The 19,485-nt window shown below is 44.7% G+C and overlaps 10 non-coding genes and 8 pseudogenes across 10 annotated transcripts; all 18 read right to left on the minus strand.

The window, feature by feature from the left end:
* Positions 1 to 196: 196 nt before the first annotated feature.
* On the minus strand, positions 197 to 315 carry LOC147264108 (5S ribosomal RNA). The gene has a single exon (XR_015114494.1). It is a non-coding gene; the product is annotated as a 5S ribosomal RNA (ribosomal RNA).
* A 311-nt stretch (positions 316 to 626) lies between these two features.
* On the minus strand, positions 627 to 744 carry LOC147264109 (5S ribosomal RNA; annotated as a pseudogene).
* A 309-nt stretch (positions 745 to 1,053) lies between these two features.
* Positions 1,054 to 1,172, minus strand: LOC147264110 (5S ribosomal RNA; annotated as a pseudogene).
* A 311-nt stretch (positions 1,173 to 1,483) lies between these two features.
* Positions 1,484 to 1,592, minus strand: LOC147264111 (5S ribosomal RNA; annotated as a pseudogene).
* A 729-nt stretch (positions 1,593 to 2,321) lies between these two features.
* Positions 2,322 to 2,440, minus strand: LOC147264112 (5S ribosomal RNA). The gene has a single exon (XR_015114555.1). It is a non-coding gene; the product is annotated as a 5S ribosomal RNA (ribosomal RNA).
* A 310-nt stretch (positions 2,441 to 2,750) lies between these two features.
* LOC147264113 (5S ribosomal RNA) lies at positions 2,751 to 2,869 on the minus strand. Its single transcript, XR_015114849.1, has one exon. It is a non-coding gene; the product is annotated as a 5S ribosomal RNA (ribosomal RNA).
* A 309-nt stretch (positions 2,870 to 3,178) lies between these two features.
* LOC147264114 (5S ribosomal RNA) lies at positions 3,179 to 3,297 on the minus strand (annotated as a pseudogene).
* Positions 3,298 to 3,606: 309 nt separating this feature from the next.
* On the minus strand, positions 3,607 to 3,725 carry LOC147264115 (5S ribosomal RNA). Its single transcript, XR_015113613.1, has one exon. It is a non-coding gene; the product is annotated as a 5S ribosomal RNA (ribosomal RNA).
* Positions 3,726 to 4,035: 310 nt separating this feature from the next.
* On the minus strand, positions 4,036 to 4,154 carry LOC147264116 (5S ribosomal RNA). Its single transcript, XR_015114881.1, has one exon. It is a non-coding gene; the product is annotated as a 5S ribosomal RNA (ribosomal RNA).
* A 309-nt stretch (positions 4,155 to 4,463) lies between these two features.
* LOC147264117 (5S ribosomal RNA) lies at positions 4,464 to 4,582 on the minus strand (annotated as a pseudogene).
* A 309-nt stretch (positions 4,583 to 4,891) lies between these two features.
* LOC147264118 (5S ribosomal RNA) lies at positions 4,892 to 5,010 on the minus strand (annotated as a pseudogene).
* A 311-nt stretch (positions 5,011 to 5,321) lies between these two features.
* Positions 5,322 to 5,440, minus strand: LOC147264119 (5S ribosomal RNA). The gene has a single exon (XR_015113082.1). It is a non-coding gene; the product is annotated as a 5S ribosomal RNA (ribosomal RNA).
* Positions 5,441 to 5,749: 309 nt separating this feature from the next.
* On the minus strand, positions 5,750 to 5,868 carry LOC147264120 (5S ribosomal RNA). The gene has a single exon (XR_015114244.1). It is a non-coding gene; the product is annotated as a 5S ribosomal RNA (ribosomal RNA).
* Positions 5,869 to 6,178: 310 nt separating this feature from the next.
* LOC147264121 (5S ribosomal RNA) lies at positions 6,179 to 6,297 on the minus strand. The gene has a single exon (XR_015113538.1). It is a non-coding gene; the product is annotated as a 5S ribosomal RNA (ribosomal RNA).
* A 310-nt stretch (positions 6,298 to 6,607) lies between these two features.
* On the minus strand, positions 6,608 to 6,727 carry LOC147264122 (5S ribosomal RNA; annotated as a pseudogene).
* Positions 6,728 to 7,036: 309 nt separating this feature from the next.
* LOC147264123 (5S ribosomal RNA) lies at positions 7,037 to 7,155 on the minus strand. Its single transcript, XR_015114553.1, has one exon. It is a non-coding gene; the product is annotated as a 5S ribosomal RNA (ribosomal RNA).
* Positions 7,156 to 7,464: 309 nt separating this feature from the next.
* On the minus strand, positions 7,465 to 7,583 carry LOC147264124 (5S ribosomal RNA). The gene has a single exon (XR_015114769.1). It is a non-coding gene; the product is annotated as a 5S ribosomal RNA (ribosomal RNA).
* A 308-nt stretch (positions 7,584 to 7,891) lies between these two features.
* LOC147264125 (5S ribosomal RNA) lies at positions 7,892 to 8,000 on the minus strand (annotated as a pseudogene).
* Positions 8,001 to 19,485: the final 11,485 nt, after the last annotated feature.

Consider the following 19,485-nt stretch of genomic DNA (forward strand, 5'->3'; position numbering starts at 1 on the left):
TCAATAAAAGAAAAGAATGTTGATGTCATCAAGAGAAAAGTACTGCATCTGCCATCTGTCTACTTCAAATTAACCACTGCATGACATTCCATTCCAAAGCTGCGGAGGGCGCTTCAAGAAAAGGTGTGTGAGGGAAGCTCGCTCATGCTGGTCCCCAAAGACTCAAAGCTGCCCTTTCCTCACAAAGAAACAAAAAAGCTTACAGCACCTGGTATTCCCAGGCGGTCTCCCATTCAAGTACTAACCAGGCCCGACCCTGCTAAGCTTCCGAGATCAGACGAGATCGGGCGTGTTAAGAGTGGTATGGCCGTAAGCCCTTGACTCTCACACACATGGGCTCTATATCCATTTCACTCACTTTACAACCTCAGAAAAAAAGTGATGAGCAACAGCCTCAGGGTCTTTTCACACGTCAAATAGGTGTCCTGTCAATACAAAGAAAAGAATGTTGATGTCATCGAGAGAAAAGTACTGCATCCTCCATCTGTCTACTTCAAGTTACACGCTGCATGAGATTCCATTTCAAAGCTGCAGAAAGGCGCTTCAAGAAAAGGTGTGTGAGGGAAGCTCGCTCATGCTGGTCCCCAAAGACTCAAAGCTGCCCTTTCCTCACAAAGAAACAAAAAAGCTTACAGCACCTGGTATTCCCAGGCAGTCTTCCATCCAAGTACTAACCAGGCCGACCCTGCTTAGCTTCCGAGATCAGACGAGATCGGGCGTGTTCAGATTGGTATGGCCGTAAGCCCTTGACTCTCACACACATGGGCTCTATATCCATTTCACTCACTTTACAACCTCAGAAAAAAAGTGAAGCGCAAAAGCCTCAGGGTTTTTTCACACGCCAAATAGGTGTCCTGTCAATAAAAGAAAAGAATGTTGATGTCACCTAGAGAAAAGTACTGCATCTGCCATCTGTCTACTTCAAATTAACCACTGCATGACATTCCATTCCAAAGCTGCGGAGGGCGCTTCAAGAAAAGGTGTGTGAGGGAAGCTCGCTCATGCTGGTCCCCAAAGACTCAAAGCTGCCCTTTCCTCACAAAGAAACAAAAAAGCTTACAGCACCTGGTATTCCCAGGCAGTCTCCCATCCAAGTACTAACCAGGTCCGATCCTGCTTAGCTTCCAAGATCAGACAAGATCGGGCGTGTTCAGAGTGGTATGGCCGTAAGCCCTTGACTCTGACACACATGGGCTCTATATCCATTTCACTCACTTTACAACCTCAGAAAAAAAGTGATGCGCAAAAGCCTCAGGGTCTTTTCACACGTCAAATAGGTGTCCTGTCAATACAAAGAAAAGAATGTTGATATCATCTAGAGAAAAGTACTGCATCTGCCATCTGTCTACTTCAAATTACACGCTGCATGACATTCAATTTCAAAGCTGCAGAAAGCCGCTTCAAGAAAAGGTGTGTGAGGGAAGCTCGCTCATGCTGGTCCCCAAAGACTCAAAGCTGCCCTTTCCTCACAATGAAAAAAAAAAGCTTACTGCACCTGGTATTCCAAGGCGGTCTCCCATTCAAGTAATAACCAGGCCCGACCCTGCTTAGCTTCCGAGATCAGGCGTGTTCAGAGTGGTATGGCCGTAAGCCCTTGACTCTTACACACATGGGCTCTATATCCATTTCACTCACTTTACAACCTCAGAAAAAAAGTGAAGCGCAAAAGCCTCAGGGTCTTTTCACACGCCAAATAGGTGTCCTGTCAATAAAAGAAAAGAATGTTGATGTCATCAAGAGAAAAGTACTGCATCTGCCATCTGTCTACTTCAAATTAACCACTGCATGAAGTTCCATTCCAAAGCTGCGGAGGGCGCTTCAAGAAAAGGTGTGTGAGGGAAGCTCGCTCATGCTTGTCCCCAAAGACTCAAAGCTGCCCTTTCCTCACAAAGAAACAAAAAAGCTTAGAGCACCTGGTATTCCCAGGCGGTCTCCCATCCAAGTAATAACCAGGCCCGGCCCTGCTAAGCTTCCGAGATCAGACGTGTTCAGAGTGGTATGGCCGTAAGCCCTGGACTCTTACACACATGGGCTCTATATCCATTTCACTCACTTTACAACCTCAGAAAAAAAGTGATGCGCAACAGCCTCAGGGTCTTTTCACATGTCAAATAGGTGTCCTGTCAATACAAAGAAAAGAATGTTGATGTCATCGAGAGAAAAGTACTGCATCCTCCATCTGTCTACTTCAAGTTACACACTGCATGAGATTCCATTTCAAAGCTGCAGAAAGGCGCTTCAAGAAAAGGTGTGTGAGGGAAGCTCGCTCATGCTGGTCCCCAAAGACTCAAAGCTGCCCTTTCCTCACAAAGAAATAAATAAGCTTACAGCACCTGGTATTCCCAGGGGGTCTCCCATCCAAATACTAACCAGGCCCGACGCTGCTAAGCTTCCGAGATCAGACGAGATCGGGCGTGTTCAGAGTGGTATGGCCGTAAGCCCTTGAATCTTACACACATGGGCTCTATATCCATTTCACTCACTTTACAACCTCAGAAAAAAAGTGAAGCGCAAAAGCCTCAGGGTCTTTTCACACGCCAAATAGGTGTCCTGTCAATAAAAGAAAAGAATGTTGATGTCATCAAGAGAAAAGTACTGCATCTGTCATCTGTCTACTTCAAATTACACGCTGCATGACATTCAATTTCAAAGCTGCGGAAAAACGCTTCAAGAAAAGGTGTGTGAGGGAAGCTCGCTCATGCTGGTCCCCAAAGACTCAAAGCTGCCCTTTCCTCACAAAGAAACAAAAAAGCTTACAGCACCTGGTATTCCCAGGCGGTCTCCCATCCAAGTACTAACCAGGCCCTACCCCGCTTAGCTTCCGAGATCAGACGAGATCGGGCGTGTTCAGAGTGGTATGGCCGTAAGCCCTTGAATCTTACACACATGGGCTCTATATCCATTTCACTCACTTTACAACCTCAGAAAAAAAGTGAAGCGCAAAAGCCTCAGGGTCTTTTCACACGCCAAATAGGTGTCCTGTCAATAAAAGAAAAGAATGTTGATGTCATCAAGAGAAAAGTACTGCATCTGCCATCTGTCTACTTCAAATTAACCACTGCATGACATTCCATTCCAAAGCTGCGGAGGGCGCTTCAAGAAAAGGTGTGTGAGGGAAGCTCGCTCATACTTGTCCCCAAAGACTCAAAGCTGCCCTTTCCTCACAAAGAAACAAAAAAGCTTACAGCACCTGGTATTCCCAGGCGGTCTCCCATCCAAGTACTAACCAGGTCCGACCCTGCTAAGCTTCCGAGATCAGACGAGATCGGGCGTGATCAGAGTGGTATGGCCCTAAAACCTTGACTCTGACACACATGGGCTCTGTTTCCATTTCACACACTTTACAACCTCAGAAAAAAAGTGATGCCCAACAGCCTCAGGGTTTTTTCACACGCCAAATCGGTGTACTGTCAATAAAAGAAAAGAATGTTGATGTCATAGAGAGAAAAGTACTGCATCTGCCATCTGTCTACTTCAAATTAACCACTGCATGACATTCCATTCCAAAGCTGCGGAGGGCGCTTCAAGAAAAGGTGTGTGAGGGAAGCTCGCTCATGCTGGTCCCCAAAGACTAAAAGCTGCCCTTTCCTCACAAAGACACAAAAAAGCTTACAGCACCTGGTATTCCCAGGCGGTCTCCCATCCAAGTACTAACCAGGCACGACCCTGCTTAACTTCCGAGATCAGACGAGATCGGGCGTGTTCAGAGTGGTATGTCCGTAAGCCCTTGACTCTTACACACATGGGCTCTATATCCATTTCACTCACTTTACAACCTCAGAAAAAAAGTGAAGCGCAAAAGCTTCAGGGTCTTTTCACACGCCAAATAGGTGTCCTGTCAATAAAAGAAAAGAATGTTGATGTCATCGAGAGAAAAGTACTGCATCCTCCATCTGTCTCCTTCAAGTTACACGCTGCATGAGATTCCATTTCAAAGCTGCAGAAAGGCGCTTCAAGAAAAGGTGTGTGAGGGAAGCTCGCTCATGCTGGTCCCCAAAGACTCAAAGCTGCCCTTTCTTCACAAAGAAACAAATAAGCTTACAGCACCTGGTACTCCCAGGCGGTCTCCCATCCAAGTACTAACCAGGCCCGACCCTGCTAAGCTTCCGAGATCAGACGAGATCGGGCGTGTTCAGAGTGTTATGGCCGTAAGCCCTTGACTCTCACACACATGGGCTCTATATCCATTTCACTCACTTTACAACCTCAGAAAAAAAGTGAAGCGCAAAAGCCTCAGGGTTTTTTCACACGCCAAATAGGTGTCCTGTCAATAAAAGAAAAGAATGTTGATGTCATCTAGAGAAAGGTACTGCATCTGCCATCTGTCTACTTCAAATTAACCACTGCATGACATTCCATTCCAAAGCTGCGGAGGGCGCTTCAAGAAAAGGTGTGTGAGGGAAGCTCGCTCATGCTGGTCCCCAAAGACTCAAAGCTGCCCTTTCCTCGCAAAGAAACAAAAAAGCTTACAGCACCTGGTATTCCCAGGCGGTCTTCCATCCAAGTACTAACCAGGCCCGACCCTGCTAAGCTTCCGAGATCAGACGAGATCGGGCGTGTTCAGAGTGGGATGCCTGTAAGCCCTTGACTCTGACACACGTGGGCTCTATATCCATTTCACACACTTTACAACCTCAGAAAAAAAGTGATGCGCAACAGCCTCAGGATCTTTTCACACGCCAAATCGGTGTCCTGTCAATAAAAGAAAAGAATGTTGATGTCATCGAGAGAAAAGTACTGCATCTGCCATCTGTCTTCTTCAAATTAACCACTGCATGAAATTCCATTCCAAAGCTGCAGAGGGCGCTTCAAGAAAAGGTGTGTGAAAGAAGCTCGATCATGCTGGTCCCCAAAGACTCAAAGCGGCCCTTTCCTCACAATGAAACAAAAAAGCTTACAGCACCTGGTATTCCCAGGCGGTCTTCCATCCAAGTACTAACCAGGCCCGAACCTGCTAAGCTTCCGAGATCAGACGAGATCGGGCGTGTTCAGAGTGGTATGTCCGTAAGCCCTTGACTCTCAGACACATGGGCTCTATATTCATTTCACTCACTTTACAACCTCAGAAAAAAAGTGACGTGCAACAGCCTCACGGTGTTTTCAAACGCCAAATAGGTGTCCTGTCAATACAAAGAAAAGAATGTTGATGTCATCTAGAGAAAAGTACTGCATCTGCCATCTGTCTACTTCAAATTACACGCTGCATGACATTCAATTTAAAAGCTGCAGAAAGGCGCTTCAAGAAAAGGTGTGTGAGGGAAGCTCGCTCATGCTGGTCCCCAAAGACTCAAAGCTGCCCTTTCCTCACAAAGAAACAAAAAAGCTTACAGCACCTGGTATTCCCAGGCGGTCTCCCATCAAAGTACTAACCAGGCCCAACCCTGCTTAGCTTCCGAGATCAGACGAGATCGGGCGTGTTCAGAGTGGTATGGCCGTAAGCCCTTGACTCTTACACACATGGGCTCTATATCCATTTCACTCACTTTACAACCTCAGAAAAATGTGAAGCGCAAAAGCCTCAGGGTCTTTTCACACGCCAAATAGGTGTCCTGTCAATAAAAGAAAAGAATGCTGATGTCATTTAGAGAAAAGTACTGCATCTGCCATCTGTCTACTTCAAATTACACGCTGCATGACATTCAATTTCAAAGCTGCAGAAAGGCGCTTCAAGAAAAGGTGTGTGAGGGAAGCTCGCTCATGCTGGTCCCCAAAGACTCAAAGCTGCCCTTTCCTCACAAAGAAACAAAAAAGCTTACAGCACCTGGTATTCCCAGGCAGTCTCCCATCCAAGTAGTAACCAGGCCCGACCCTGCTTAGCTTCCGAGATCAGACGAGATCGGGCGTGTCCAGAGTGGTATGGCCGTAAGCCCTTGACTCTCACACACATGGGCTCTATATCCATTTCACTCACTTTACAACCTCAAAAAGATGTGATGTGCAACAGCCTCACGGTCTTTTTACACACCAAATAGTTGTCCTGTCAATACAACGAAAAGAATGTTGATGTCATCTAGAGAAAAGTACTGCATCTGCCATCTGTCTTCTTCAAATTACACGCTGCATGACATTCAATTTCAAAGCTGCAGAAAGGCGCTTCAAGAAAAGGTGTGTGAGGGAAGCTCGCTCATGCTGGTCCCCAAACACTCAAAGCTGCCCTTTCCTCACAAAGAAACAAAAAAGCTTACAGCACCTGGTATTCCCAGGCGGTCTTCCATCCAAGTACTAACCAGGCCCGACCCTGCTTAGCTTCCGAGATCAGACGAGATCGGGCGTGTTCAGAGTGGTATGTCCGTAAGCCCTTGACTCTTACACACATGGGCTCTATATCCATTTCACTCACTTTACAACCTTAGAAAAAAAGTGACGTGCAACAGCCTCACGGTCTTTTCACACGCCAAATAGGTGTCCTGTCAATAAAAGAAAAGAATGTTGATGTCATCTAGAGAAAAGTACTGCATCTGCCATCTGTCTACTTCAAATTACATGCTGCATGGCATTCCATTTCAAAGCTGCAGAAAGGCGCTTCAAGAAAAGGTGTGTGAAGGAAGCTCGCTCATGCTGTTCCCCAAAGACTCAAAGCTGCCCTTTCCTCACAAAGAAACAAAAAAGCTTACAGCACCTGGTATTCCCAGGCTGTCTCCCATCCAAAGTAATAACCAGGCCCGACCCTGCTTAGCTTCCGAGATCAAACGAGATCGGGCGTGTTCAGAGTGGTATGGCCGTAAGCCCTTGACTCTTACACACATGGGCTCTATATACATTTCACTCACTTTACAACCTCAGAAAAAAAGTGAAGCGCAAAAGCCTCAGGGTCTTTTCACACGCCAAAAAGGTGTCCAGTCAATAAAAGAAAAGAATGTTGATGTCATCTGGAGAAAAGTACTGCATCTGCCATCTGTCTACTTCAAATTAACCACTGCATGACATTCCATTCCAAAGCTGCGGAGGGCGCTTCAAGAAAAGGTGTGTGAGGGAAGCTCGCTCATGCTGGTCCCCAAAGACTCAAAGCTGCCCTTTCCTCACAAAGAAACAAAAAAGCTTACAGAACCTGGTATTCCCAGGCGGTCTCCCATCAAAGTACTAACCAGGCCCAACCCTGCTTAGCTTCCGAGATCAGACGAGAGCGGGCGTGTTCAGAGTGGTATGGCCGTAAGCCCTTGACTCCTACACACATGGGCTCTATATCCATTTCACTCACTTTACAACCTCAGAAAAATGTGAAGCGCAAAAGCCTCAGGGTCTTTTCACACACCAAATAGGTGTCCTGTCAATAAAAGAAAAGAATGTTGATGTCATTTAGAGAAAAGTACTGCATCTGCCATCTGTCTACTTCAAATTACACGCTGCATGACATTCAATTTCAAAGCTGCAGAAAGGCGCTTCAAGAAAAGGTGTGTGAGGGAAGCTCGCTCATGCTGGTCCCCAAAGACTCAAAGCTGCCCTTTCCTCACAAAGAAACAAAAAAGCTTACAGCACCTGGTATTCCCAGGCAGTCTCCCATCCAAGTAGTAACCAAGCCCGACCCTGCTTAGCTTCCGAGATCAGACGAGATCGGGCGTGTCCAGAGTGGTATGGCCGTAAGCCCTTGACTCTCACACACATGGGCTCTTTCCATTTCACTCACTTTACAACCTCAAAAAAATGTGATGTGCAACAGCCTCACGGTCTTTTTACACACCAAATAGTTGTCCTGTCAATACAACGAAAAGAATGTTGATGTCATCTAGAGAAAAGTACTGCATCTGCCATCTGTCTTCTTCAAATTACACGCTGCATGACATTCAATTTCAAAGCTGCAGAAAGGCGCTTCAAGAAAAGGTGTGTGAGGGAAGCTCGCTCATGCTGGTCCCCAAACACTCAAAGCTGCCCTTTCCTCACAAAGAAACAAAAAAGCTTACAGCACCTGGTATTCCCAGGCGGTCTTCCATCCAAGTACTAACCAGGCCCGACCCTGCTTAGCTTCCGAGATCCAGCGTGTTCAGAGTGGTATGGCCGTAAGCCCTTGACTCTGACACACATGGGCTCTATATCCATTTCACTCACTTTACAACCTCAGAAAAAACGTGATGCGCAACAGCCTCAGGGACTTTTCACACGCCAAAAAGGTGTCCTGTCAATATAAAGAAAAGAATGTTGATGTCATCTAGAGAAAAGTACTGCATCTGCCATCTGTCGACTTCAAATTACACGCTGCATGACATTCAATTTCAAAGCTGCGGAAAGGCGCTTCAAGAAGAAGTGCGTGAGGGAAGGTCGCTCATGCTGGTCCCCAAAGACTCAAAGCTGCCCTTTCCTCAAGCTGAAGTTAAAAGAATTGCAAATTAATCCTTCACAGGTACTTGTTCACAGAGATGGATGAAATAAAAATTGAATATATTCTAGTATTATAAAAATACAATGAACAAAATTATTAACAATGAGTAAGAGGATTTTCAAAACAAAACAAACAGTGTCTTTCTTGGTTCTGAACTTTCGTTTCACTGAAAATAAAAATCTTTTTTAGTTAGATAGTTTCACATAAAATACCCTCAAGTCATCCTTTACACCTCAATTGTAAGGAAAAAAAGTTTCCTCTACAAAAGATAACCCTTTTGTTTTTTTTAAATATACATCATATTTAATCCCTTTCAGAATCCTTAAGTTACCTTCTAAAACGGTATTCTTTAATTTACAACAACTAAAACTCAATATTTTACCTGTGGGCACACACACATTCATATGAAACACCTTAAATTAAATTTTTACCTGTTTCAGGCCTGTTTATTGAAGCTCGTGTGCGGTCGGGGCTTCACAACTGTAATGGCCGCTTCACTCGCAGCTGAGCACACAATAAAAGCAAGTGCATGTGTATGTTAGTCCTCACAAATCCAGGGTTTTATTAGAAGGGGGAGAACGGGAATGGAGGATGAGAGTCTGAATGGTAATGGCAATGGCGGTGGAAGTCACAATCCAAACACTCACACGCAATGGCGGGACAGCGAAAGTCACGAAGAAGAAAACACAGCAGGACAAGGCACAGCAGAACAGCAGAGCCATCGGATGGAAACCCGTCTCTCTCTCTCCAATGTCCGTCTCCTTCAAGCATATTATCTTAATTTAGCCACAATTATCAAACATTATCTCGTGTCGAATTCGCATTACCTTTACTTTCGCTCCAAAAATATTACAACGCTAAAGCTACGATCTGCTGGCACATTAGCACGGAATGCTATCTCTAGCTAGCACGTCGCTAACCATGTACACACCCAGTCTCTTTTCACTATAACATTTAGATAAAGCGCAAATACAGGCATAAATATTCACCTCTCGAAGGTCACACAGAAGTTTACATCAGGACCACCAGTCGTCGACCTCCAAAATAAACTTAAATGCTCTCTACACAAATGATGCCTCCCCTCTCAGCTCTCTAATCATTGCCTCTGTTTCTCTCCCCATGCGCGCTAACTACTCACCTCACAAACCTGCGCCACTAGTCCCACCCCTTACACAGTATCTTTCCTCTCATTGGCTTTTGCGGTCTTAATAAACCCAAAGATAAGACAGGAATGAAATGATTGACAGGTAACAATTGAGGTTACATATAAACACGGCTTCTTCCCCTCTCCTTATTCTCAGATCACTGATCTTTTACAGACTCAGAGAACTTAAAGACCTTTATATGAATTTATTTTTTAACTGTAAATAGTTTTACTTTTTAAATGTTACATATTATATTTATGCTTTTAACCTGCTCACATTATAACCAATTTTAAAGATCATGAACTCTATTTATTTTTGAACTTTTTAACACATCTTTTTATGGTTTTTATGCGATGTAATTTATTTGATTTTTGTACAGGGCTAGGTGTTGTATGATAACAAGAGTGTATATTGTTTACAATGTGTTACAGTCAATGGGTGGCACGGTGGTACCGTTGTTAACAGTGTCGCCTCAAAGCAAGTTCAAGTCCTGGCTCGAGCACAGGTTCTTTCTGTGTGGTGTGTGCATGTTCTCTCCGTGCCTGCGTGGGTATTCTGTCTGCAATGGACTGGCAACCTGTCCAGGGTGAAACCTGCCTCTCACCTGAAAGCCACTGGGAAAGGCTCCAGCCTCCCCCTGCAACCCTTAACAGAAATTAGCTGGGATGCATGGAAGTATAGAAAGCCGATACAATGAAGCGCATACAAATTTTTCGAATGCACGAAAAAGTCTCACCTTTTGTTTTTTTCATATTGGTTAGTTTGGAAGCATGGAATTTCTGACAAAGCCTAAGTTTGTATTGTTTATTCACTGATTTTTCTGACAATTTACAAACAAAGCTTTCAAAACTGAGAGGACAAGCAGTGGTGTTTAAGATCAACACCCAACATGGGGCTTGAACCAACAACCCTGAGACTAAGAGTCTCATGCTCGACTGACTGAGCTAATCAGGTTACATTAGTGTAAGTCCCATAGCATGAAGTGGTCAGAGTGAGAGACTCACAGTCCTGTGAGTGATCACCCATCCATCCATCCATCCATCCATCCATCCATCCATCCATCCATCCATCCATTTTTCCGCTTATCCTGTTAAGGGTCACAGGGTGGGGCTGGAGCCTATCCCAGAAGGGACATTACCTTGGACAGGTAAGCAGTCCATCGCAGTCCACCGCAGCCAACAAATATTGACAGACAACCATTCACACTCACAGCCATACCTACGGTCAATTTAGAGTTGCATTTCCATTTGCATGTCTTTGGACTGTGGAAGGAAGCTGGAGTACCTGGAGAGAACCAGCACAGGGAAAACATGCAGACACTCTCAGGATTTATTCCAATGAAGCGCCTAAAAAAGGAGTGTTGGAACTCACTCAGATGAATGAGACATTATAAGCCATCAAATATATACATGTAGATGTAGTGTTGGAGATTCAAGAAAACAGGGAGAAAAGAGAAGAGAAGAAGAAGAAGAAGAAAAAAACAGCTTCTTTGACCAGATAACATAGTTGTCTATTTCAATGTTTGAGGTCTGAAAAAATAACTGATTAACTGTGAAATGTGATGGACAGGCAAGTACTTACTAGGATCAGGGCAGCTGGAAAATAGGCTCCTGCATCTGTAGGCAATATCAGAGACAAAGAAAAATCAACACAAATGAGCAGGCACTTGAACGATGCTAAAACCACTCTTTTTTAAACAAATACAACCACAGCTCCTGATCTATGGCCTTAAGTACACTGTAATCATGCCATCAGACAGACTCATGCCAGAGCAGTAGCCTAGCACAAGATGGAGGAACGTAATTGCATGTAAACACAGTCAGTGTGCACTCATCTTAATATGAACCGACTTAACTGTTGTGTGACACGTATATTGTGTGTACTGTAAAATGGTTCAGACTATCAGAAAGCTTCATGAATTCACAGGCAAAATACAGATGTCGCACACATTAATTTGTGGAGGCTCGAGATGTAAAAAGTAAAGTCAACTCTCTGTGTTTTTTGGATTAATTTGCAAGCATTTTCAACATTTTGGCTAGCTGCTAAATCTGGCTAGCATGATGTGCACCGAGTGTAATTATCAATGCAAATGTGGCAGGATGAGAGGTCCCATCCTAGCAGTGAGACTGGTTGGTGATGCCTGACTTGGCTTGTACCATCATTAGCCAACCAGTGTGAGGCGCTGCTCTATAAATAGGGGCAGCATCTACCTGGTCAATCTCTTGCTCTTGGGGTCCGCGGTCCTCCCACTTCCTGGTCACCTCGCTTCCGCCTCTGATCGCCTCACGTCTGCCTTCTCGCCACCGTCTTTGCTGGTATGTAGCAGTAGCTCCCTGTAGCTCGTGTTGCATGCTGATCATGCACGTTTTTCATATTCACATGTTTAATTGTAGGCGTCCGGCTTTTGGGACACGGTCCCTTAATCGCCGCTAGTGGGGAAACACCCCCCCCCCCCCCCCCATCTGACGTGCAGAGGCTGTTTGCCACAGCATACTAGCTGTGAAACCCTTTGCTCTGCATGCGTGCGATCTACACCTGATTGGCACAGCTGGTGAGCCGTGACACTGAGGAACAACTAGCTGCTGCTTTGCTACCGGGCGCTGTCTTGCCAGACTATCCTGCTTTGCTAGATGCTCCTGCTTTGCTCTGGCTGCTGTTTTGCCACAGACTACCCTGCTTTGCTCTGGCTGCTGTTTTGCTACAGACTACCCTGCTTTGCTCTGGCTGCTGTTTTGCTACAGACTACCCTGCTTTGCTCTGGCTGCTGTTTTGCTACAGACTGTCCTGCTTTGTTACAGGCTCCTGCTCTATTAGCCTGCTCTGCTACTAGCCTGTTCTGCGACCTACTGGCCATCTACACATGTTTTGCTTGTTTGTTTGTTTACTGTGTTCACTGGAGTGCTCTACTTCTGCGTTAACAAATTGGAATCCGCTGTGTGTCGAACTGGAGGTTGTTTCAGTAATTCACCTTGTTTAACCAGGGTCTGCCAGATCCTGATGTCCACCGTGTGGCGCCACTGAACTGTACTTCATGGTGCTCTGAAGGTTTGGATCTGCATTGTTTCCCATTCCTCCGCTTGGGCTTCAGGGTGTAGCAAGCTGCTGGACGGCTATCCGTTAGCTCCCTGGTCTAGCAATGGAGAAATGAACTCGTTTCTGGTTATTTTGGGTTGTATTATTTTTCCTGGCTAATTTGTGTTTAATAATTAAATCTTGTTTCTCGAATTAATTTTTAAATTGTGGTTTGAGTTTGGTTCTGGTTGTGTGTTTTTTTTAGTTTTGGTGTTAAATTATAATTCTTGTCATTTCGTTTCAGGTACTGGAAGCTCACGGTCCTGGCGTCTCTTTTCCTCTTGTGTGCTGTGCACCCCTGTTTTGCTTTAATCATGTGTGTTTTTTTTTTTTTTTAAATTTGATGTCCCAATTGATCAGGGTGTCTTCTGCCTTGGGATCCCTCACCCCCACTGGTAAGCTCCAGACTTGTTTAGATTCATTCTTGTTCTCTTTTTAATCTGCTGGCCTGTTTACAATAAAATATTTTTGTCATGGAACCACATCTCCTGCCAATTAGTAAATGAACCTGTGAGTGCCTTTTGGTCGGTACGTTAACTATTTCCTTGGGCGAAATTCCCAAGGTGGCGTTGTCCGGCTTTGGTCACTATTATATTTTAATAAGTGCACCCCCCACTCGTGTGTGTCGCCACACAAACTGGAAACTTCACTTAGCCTCCACTGGCCTACAGACTTTGCGCCAGTGTCTACAATAAATGCAATCGCTACTCACCAAATGACTGAGATTGAGATGGATGACAAAAACCAAGGCTCTGGCCTCACATGTGCAGCTCAGGAGATTCTCCTTGCGTCCATAAGGCAAAGATACTGCATGATACTGTTTTATTTACAGTGAAGTACTGTATTTTAGCATTACAGCATAGTTCTGTTAAACAGTCATGGGGTGTAATTTAACAGATTCCTGTTAGAATTAACGGCGAAGTACTGTATTTCTATAAACGGTGATACTATTGAAATCTTGTAGTAAATTTACAGCAGTTGCTTGCAGTGTACAAGTCCCACCGCTTTCATAAAATTCATCATTGGATTCAGGACGACCCCTGCTACTCAGCCCCGGTGGGCGGGAGGAGGCTCAGGCCCAAACAACGCTGACTGCAGCTTTAATTTAATCCTAGGTTGATGTAATACTCTGATAAATCAGTGGTATTTATTTCATGATTTTCACAGGAATAAATTAAGAATAAAATGCCAGTTCATGGTTAAGCTAAAATTTACATAAATAAGTATTTGTTATGAAGAAGATATTAAAATGTAAATAAAATTTGTTTAAAATTAGTAACTTTCAAAAAAAATCATTTCACGGGGTGTGAATGTCTTTCAAAAATGTTAAAGTAATTCTATTACGTTAGGTTACGTGCGTGAGTTCATGACCATTAGTGTTTACACTTCCGGGAGAAACGAGCGCGAGGAAGGAGCATCGTGTAATGGCGTAACGTTATCGGAGTTTCGAGACTGTGTGTCGTCGGAGAGGAGTTTTTATCGGTAACGGACTGTGAACTGTAATTGACCGACGTGATCGGAGTGCGTGAGTCGGATTCTCCGCCACCGATTGTGTTTTGAGCACCAGGCAAGTCCAGTTACAGAAGCTAGCGGGAGCTAGGCTAACGCTGTCCACGCTGAAGGGAGACGACGCTGCACGGACGGGACAGGAGCTTCGGATAGTCGCCTCGGGAGAGAGTCGTTAACGGAGGATGTGCCGCTGCTGCCGAGTCACGGAGGTCTGTTGCTGCGGGCTGCTGCGAGCGGGACGGTTGCTGCCACAACGAGCGAGGGATTCATCGGCTGCGGTCCGGTATTGTTGACTTCACCGACACACGGGGGGATCTGGTAAAGGTTTCCATCATGAGCTCCAACTAAAGCGGGCCAACGAAAGTAAACATGAGTGCACTCGAAATAAAATTAGACAGTCGAAAAAAAGACAAACAATATACCCCGGGGTTCTTCTTTTTATTTTCTATAGTCTTGTTTGTTGAATGTGTTTTTCTGCAAGCTTTTAATACATTTTCTAAACTGAAATCTTGTGTTGGTTTCATTGAATTTGTGTGTTGTTACTGAAGCTTTACAGCAGAGTTTAAAGGTCAAGTGTTCTCCCCATAGCCTCCATTTGAATATTTAAGAGTGAGAATCATACATTGCCCTATTTTGATATAGATTGATATTAATTATTCCAGATGGGACTTTTACCATACAAGATATTTGAAATGAGTTAGTGTTCCCTGTAAGCCTAAGGTGGGTTTTAATATTGGAGCCGGTGGTAAAAGGGTTACATTTAGAAATCTAAACCCCTGCTACCATGAGCACACATGGAAATAAAGACTCAACTGACCGCTCGGTCTACTTCAGCTAGCACACTGAACAATACTGTTGTTTACTTGCTAGCTGATAAGTGAGCAGCTGATGTTTGCAATAACATTGAAATAAACTAAAAATAGAGTCAATAGCTCAAATCCTATCACCACCAAAGGAGCCACGTCTTTAACACTTCAATCTCATAGCGACTCCTCAGGATTTCTTCTTCTCTCCATTGCATTTTGTAGGAGGCTCCTGCCGGTCCACAGTGCCTTCCCCCTAACAGATTCAGCTACTGAGACTAAAGTTCGTTAGTAAGCTCAATGCATAAAAGTGACGTAATATTTGTTGAAAACTAAATAGGCGTGAAGCTGTAACCTCACATGAACACTCGAAGTCTAGATTTCAGCTGCATGTGAAGAAATCAGCATAAAATCCTTGTGTTGGTGTTTAAACCTGGACTACCAGAACCAGGCTAAGAGGTGTTTGTCTGTTAGCTGTGAAGCAAACTGAAACATGAAGGCTTTGAGGGTTTGTTCTCAACACAAAGAAAGATTCAATGCTCAAACTGCCAACTCTGTAAAAAAAAAAAAAACATTTTTACAAATCTCAGTTTATTTCTTCATGAAGATCTTAATGAGGCAATCAGCACCAGAGCACTAAAGTTAAAATTGGTAACACTGTCACGAACGATGGTTATATTTGACCCAATGTAGTTTTCCTGATCAAATATAGTTTTCATCAAAATATATATATTTTTTTATAATTATTTCCCAATATGCAACGTCACATAAATGAAAAAATGGAGGACCCTATAAAATGACCTGACGTCAGTGTTCAAGGGTGAAGTCATTTTTGGAATGAAGAAGAGTTCATCCAGCTTTTTTTGCCTCGTGTCTCTGAACCAGTTCATTTGTTGTGTCCACGCCGTTCCGTGTTTAACATGTTTTATGTAACATGAATAACATATTAATATACAAATATATACATGACATAAATTATATATAGACACAGATAAACATCAATAACCAGTGAGAGAAGTCATGTGGTTCTCCGACCTCTCTAAGCTGCATCGCAGTGCTGGAGGAGTGCTGACATCATCATTTATGGTTCCTTGCTGGATGAAGGCCTAAACTATGGAGTGAAATCTACTGCCTTGAACTCACTCTTCATTTCTGCTCAGGCTTTTCCTGCCAGCAAGGCAGTGGCAAGAAAAGCAGTCAGCTGATGTCCACAGCTCAACATGAGAAGGACACATTTCTTTTGAAGAAAAAAACATTTCAAGGAGTTTTTCCTGCCAATACAGGACAACACCCACTCACAAACCAGTGCTGGACAAGTTCCTTCAAAGCTGTAATGCCTTATTTCTTACTTGTTACTGTCATTTTAAAATAATTGGTTCCATTACGATTGTGTCTGCCAGCACTTGGTGACTGTACAGGAGGTCTGGGGACCGCAGGGCCACAACAAGCCCATTTCCTCAACTCTCCATTGAGTACAGAGGTCCCCAAGTATGGACCAGTGAGGATAAATGTGATAGTGTAGAAGTCCTTTTGTTCTTCAACTTGTCCAACTTGATGGTGAGTCTCCCTTTATCAAGGATTACTGAATGCTTGTGTTATTTATGGCATTGTTAACACTTTATAAACCCTTCATTCAGAGCTGTAAAGAACCTTTAACCTCATATCCCAGACATCAAAGTGGGCCACTAACTGGTGAGATGAAGCTATGCTATGCTGCTACATTCTGAAGAGGTAAAGTAGCAGGTTCTGAGAGTGATGGCTAACCTGGATGTGTTCATCTCCTACTTTAATATCAGCGTCCCAACTTGGAGCTCTGACCACCTCCAGCTTTTTGTTCCTGTTTCTGCTTCAGTCAACAGGGAACTCAAACCTGCAATAGAATCATCAACAACAATGGAATAGAAAACAGAGGAAGACAAAATATCATAAACTTACAAAGCTGAGAAATGTTCATGAAGAATAAATGCACACATTATGATTGAGGCCAGAAAGTAAAACTCCACACCAAATGTATTTTGACATGTAGGGATAATGAACTTGAATGTGTTGAAATAGCAGATAAATGAATCCACTATCACACAACAAGATGATGACCCACTATCACAAGATGGCGTCACAGATCCTGATGCTCTGTGCAGGAAACACCAAGCAAAACATGACTAAAAAGCTCCTGTTGTTCCCTCCATGAAAAACTGTGGCACTGATGAGAAGAAGGATCCCAGCGTCCTCTTAGGATCCATCGCCGTACCATTCGGTAGAAGGATGATCGGGTCGGCACCAGGAGAAACCCTTGTGTCTGCGATGCAGGGAAGATGGAGCACTGAAGAGGACACATTGTGGCGTCCTGAAGAGGACATTTGGTGGAGCCTGAGACAGCAAACATCATGCCGCCCTTCATCAGAAGAACCACAGCACTTCAGTCATGTGACTGAAGTCATCCATTCATGTCAGTGATGTCACTTGGCAGGACTGTCATTGTCGTCTCATTCTAGAAAAGAATCCAGACTCCACACGTGGCTCCCATGATAACTGATGGACCTCTGGTTGGAGGCTGGAAGATGATGTTTGGTCTGGGGGGGTTAAGATTGTGGGGGCTGTCTCAATCGGTCAGCGCGCTCGGCTGTTAACCGAGAGGCTGGTGGTTTGAGCCCACCCAGGGACGATGAACAGGCTCTACTGGTTCTTAGGACTCTGTTGATCAGCTGCTGAGTTGCTACTTGATGTCAACATTGGTCTGTTTCATCCTGAGTAGTTTGATCATAGCAGAGTCGTTGCATCAATGATCTGAATGTGGACGGACAGATTGACCCTCCACAGCAGACGCATGTGACAGATCTCTTGATGAGACACTTTGTGGTAAAGCCAGATTCTGCCAGTCCCACTGACATATTTCAATCACACATGTTCAGAGATGATTTTGTTTTCCTGAATACATTTATTATTTTCTGATCACCTTGTGGATTTTTCATCATTCTCCTCATTACCATACTTTAGGTTGCAGTATGTACACCTTAGTTAGTCTTGGGTTTCAGAAATCATACAGCATACAAATAATAGCAGGTTGAAACATATTTATTTAAAAGAATTTAACATGGTTACACACACACACACACACACACACACACACACAGCCTGTCTTTGGTATAAAATGGTCTGTCACGTTCTCTCACATTGCAGAACTTCTCAGGAGGAAACTTATCATGGTGGCACAGTGAAGAAAACTGGACCTGAGCTGCCTGCTGAAATCTTGCAGGTGAAGGACAGAGCTCCACCTCTTTGACAGACACCACCACTGTTGGCTCATGTTGTCAAAAAAAAGTGTCAGTTTTTGACACACACGCATCTAAACACACACACATACACATGCATGTTCTTGCACACAGAGACTTTTCCTCTGTTTTTGTTTTTTCCTTGTTGTGAACCAGTAGTTGGTTTCTGTTGGTTTAATTTGCTTGACTGGTTGTTGTTTGTTTGACCTTGCAAATCCATATTTTGGGCTCTGGCTTGTTCTGCTTATCATTTTGTGTTTGTATTAAAGTTCTGTTGCTGAAAAAAAGACTTCTTTCCCTTTTTGTTGAAGTAAATATATGAGGGTCAAAACTGACCCATAACACCATGGATGTTACAAAAGTTAATAATATTAAAATGAGGAAGATGAGAGTATGATTGTTTTGTCCGGGGGTGGCGGTCCTGGGCGTGCGTGCCTTCGACTCACCGGCTGGGCCTCTCCGGGGAGTGGGGGGTCCCGGCTGGCTGGCTAGTGGTGCCCTATAGCCTGAAGCCGTCCTGCTCTGGGGGGAGGGGGAGAACAGGGGATGAGTAGAGGGGATGGGGATCGAGGGTTGGGGGGGGGGGGGGGGGTAACTCTGTTCGGGGGCGGTGGGCCTGGTCGTTGTGGTGGGCTGTGGCTGCCCCGCCTGGGTGTGGGGTGTGGGTGAGTGTCGGCCTCGCCGCTGGCGGACCCCTTGGGGGGCTCTGGTCGGGTCTTGGGCCGGAGGGGCCCTGTGCCCCTGGGCTCTGCTCATGCTGTGGGGGGGGGAGTGCCCGGCAGGACCGGGGTCATCTCTGCCCCGTCTCTCTGTGGGTTGCTTCTGGGTGGGGGTTGCTGCTCCTATGCTTTCCTATGGGTCCTGGCATGGGTTGGGCCTGTGGCTGTTTCCTAGGGGGGGGGGGGGGGGGTGGCCTGGGGCTCCCCGTGTCCTGGGGATTTCTGGGTGCTCTGGTGACCTGGTCCTGACCTACCTGCCATCCTGGACTGGGGGTGCGATGACCTGGCCCCCCACATCAGCTACAGCCAGCTACGCACAGCATCCAAGACAAACCGTAGCACACACACAGACACATACACACGCGTATACACACGCGTATACACACATACACGCATGGAGCGCAAAAGTGACCCATAAACACACACTCAGACATTTATCTTAAAATTATATTAAACCAAATGGTAAGCCTGCACCAGAAATTCTGCAACCATTGTTTTTTTTTTCCTTTTTCTTTTGTTGTTGTTACTTTTTCTTTGTTTGTTTATTTGCTTTTTTGTTTGTTTTTATCTTTGTTTGTTTTTGTGTTTTTGTTGTTGTTGTTGTTGTTTTCTGCTATTGCTGTTGTTTTTTTTGTCTCCCCCCTCCTCCTTGTC

Source organism: Aulostomus chinensis, chromosome 4, assembly GCF_037954235.1.
Source record: "Aulostomus chinensis isolate RoL2024-O1b breed Wild chromosome 4, RoL_Achi_v1.0, whole genome shotgun sequence".
In the NCBI taxonomy this organism is placed as follows: domain Eukaryota; kingdom Metazoa; phylum Chordata; class Actinopteri; order Syngnathiformes; family Aulostomidae; genus Aulostomus; species Aulostomus chinensis.